General features: G+C 43.6%; 1 non-coding gene across 1 annotated transcript; it reads right to left on the reverse strand.

Annotated features, from left to right (window-relative positions):
- Positions 1-1,803: 1,803 nt before the first annotated feature.
- On the reverse strand, positions 1,804-1,918 carry LOC140317439 (U5 spliceosomal RNA). The gene has a single exon (XR_011917753.1). It is a non-coding gene; the product is annotated as a U5 spliceosomal RNA (small nuclear RNA).
- Between the last annotated feature and the right edge of the window lie 932 nt (positions 1,919-2,850).

Raw genomic sequence — 2,850 nt, forward strand, 5'->3', positions numbered from 1 at the left:
CCACTTCCTACCGTCACACCAGAAGGGGGTGAAAGGGTGCAGGAGAGCATAAGGTGGTCTGAAAAGAAAACAGGGGTTAATCTAACATCAGTGGGTGGGCAATCTCTAGTAAAGAAATAATCAATGCGAGAGGCTCTGGTGCCATCATGACTAAACCAGGTGAAGCCCTCCTCTCTGGGATGCATGGTTTTAAAACAGTCAGTAAGCTTAAAATCCCTGCATATGCCCTGAAGTAAAATCGAAGTCTTATCCACTTTAAAATCTACCCCTGCTCTTTTTCTATCTTTCCTGCTCAAGATACAGTTAAAATCCCCTCCTACATCTAAAGGTACTTGCCCTAGCATGTAAAGCTGTATATCTTCTAAAAGGTCATACCTTTCATTTTTTCCATTGAAACCATAAATATTTAAGAGGTTAAAGTCTTGCCCCATAAAATTCAAGTTTGCTAAAAGTGCCCGTCCGTCTCTCACCACTGTGCTACCTTTCACCAGAACATGCGGATTTTTAATTAGAATGGCCACACCATCATTTTTATTTTGATTTGAGCCACTCCATATCGATAAATGGGGCCACATTTCCTCCCATTGTCTATGGTTTTTTAAAAAAGGTAGTCCACATTCTTGTATTAAAAACACATCTGATTTTATGGAGTCTAAGAAGGATAAAATACTCTGGGCTCTTGTCTTTGATTTCACACTTCTCACATTTAGTGTTGAGAAGGTGAGAACCATTAAAAGCATAAAGGAAAATAAGTATGTCATTTTCGTTTTTCTAAGTTATCAAAACAAATTACACACAGGTTATTTCTTGGGAAACTAGCTCTTCCTTCATTTCTTTAGGTGAAAAGTGAGTAGGGTGATCTATATTTCCTTTTCGGACTCTCGGTGTTGGCCTCTGACGCAATGTTGCATTTAACTTTGAGTCCCTGGGGGTTGATTGCAGAGCTGAAGTTAAAAAGGAGACCTCATTTGGTGAGTCGGAGGGGAAGACTCTAGGTTCTTCCACTGAAGAACTGTCTGAAAGGGACCTAACCCTTCCCCTCTTCTCTGATACCACTGGGGAATCAGAGGCTCAGATGCCGTCCTCTTCGGCTGTTGACCTTCGGGGAGGTGAGTATCTTCACTAGACTCACCTGTCTGCTCTTCCTCCTCATTTAGCGTAGCTCCACCCTCTGCCTGTGAATTCTCACAGACTTCAACACTGAGTGGTGAGGCCTCTACAGGCCCCTCCCCTTTTTGCTCCTCACTTCCAATCCAAGCTTTTGGCGGGAAGTTTGAATTTATTGGGTCAACCTCTTCACTTTGTTCACCAACTGCCACCTTTGGTCCTTCTCTTTGTTGGCTTGACTGTGGCTTTACCGTCTTTAATTTGTTGGCAAAAGATTTAGGGCAATCTCTGAAGAGGTGATTTAATTCTCCACAGAGATTACATTTCCTGCCATTTGGACACTCTCCAAAAGTTTGCCCAATTTCTCTGCTCTTCCCACATAACACCTTGGTACAAGCCTCAACCAGGTGCCCATGCTCACCACACTTGCGGCAGAACTTGGGCTGCCCCTGGTAGTGGATGTAACCTCGGTTTTCAAGGTGGCCAGAGTGTCGCCCACCCGCTGCACTGAGGACTCTTCAGCCCTTTTAAATGGTATAACTTTGCACTCCCGCACGCTCCAGCAAGCACCATTCAAGCAACAACTTTGCACTCCAGCTTCGAACATCGGCACAGTCGCAACAAGTAAGGCGACTCTACTCAGAGAAGTCACTCTGCACAGTAAGAAGATTTCTTTTGCACAGACAGAAAGGGCTTCACCCGCAAAGGTAAAGCCTGCCAAAAATAGAAACAACTCATTAGTGCTGCTCTCCACAGAAATCTTTAGTAAAAGGCGAAAGACTTTGTACGTTATGAAGAGAAACCAGAGTACGATTATCCGTCACTGCGGGAGCAGGGCATCAGGCTAGTTGGCATAGCAACCTTCCCCATGGTGAGCTTTGCTTGGTTGAGACGCTTGCCCCCCCCCCCCCCCGCTCCTCGGCTGACCAAGTAGGAACAATCGGGCCCTATTCGATGGCTGCCTTGTCTTTTACTCTGTGCAAAAGACAAGGCAGCAACAAAAACACCACGAGAATCTCGTATTGAGGCTTTGTTCTGATCGCTCATTCGGTGTCGCGTTTCTTTCAAGCAATTCTCCCGGTAAGCCCACACTCGGCTCGCTCCCATAGCCGTGTTAAAGTCTACTTCGCATTCACTCTCTTTTCTCAGCAGACTCTTGGGATTTTATCTATAAAATGAATTCCTTCACTCAAACTATGTGAAAACTGCTTTGTCCTTAATATTTACCATGTCTAGAAAGATTTAAACAAAAAAAACAACGTTGTACTTTGCAGTAAAAGAAAGAGCAAATCTAAAGTTTCAGGAATCCGAGAATAAGCTTACTTTCATGAGTTCTTCACGATTTCGGATTTTGCTATAAAATGAATTCCTTCACTCATACTAAATTAAAACTGCTAAACCGCTAATCTGTTACATGTAAGGCAGATGTCAAATTCACCGAAATAGGATCTAAGGGTATTCGGCCAATCGAGCTGTAGCAGCTTTGGTAAAAGAGTATAAGTTGAAGAGTTTGTGAATAAAGGTGTGCGCACACATAGTGAGCTGTAGGAAAATAGGCAGGGAGCAATGCCGGCTGGGGTATATGTTCTTGTATGTTGTCTGACTGTTTGATTTGAATGTGTTGTGTAAGTGTCCTGTTGAATGTTACATGTTTGGGCTTTGACACTTCACTGTGGTTGTTAACTGTGTGGTGTGTCCTGAAATGTTATATGTTTGGGCTGTGTGACATGCTTAATGCTTGTC

Source organism: Leuresthes tenuis, unplaced genomic scaffold, assembly GCF_036924035.1.
Source record: "Leuresthes tenuis unplaced genomic scaffold, fLeuTen1.0.hap1 SCAF_10, whole genome shotgun sequence".
In the NCBI taxonomy this organism is placed as follows: domain Eukaryota; kingdom Metazoa; phylum Chordata; class Actinopteri; order Atheriniformes; family Atherinopsidae; genus Leuresthes; species Leuresthes tenuis.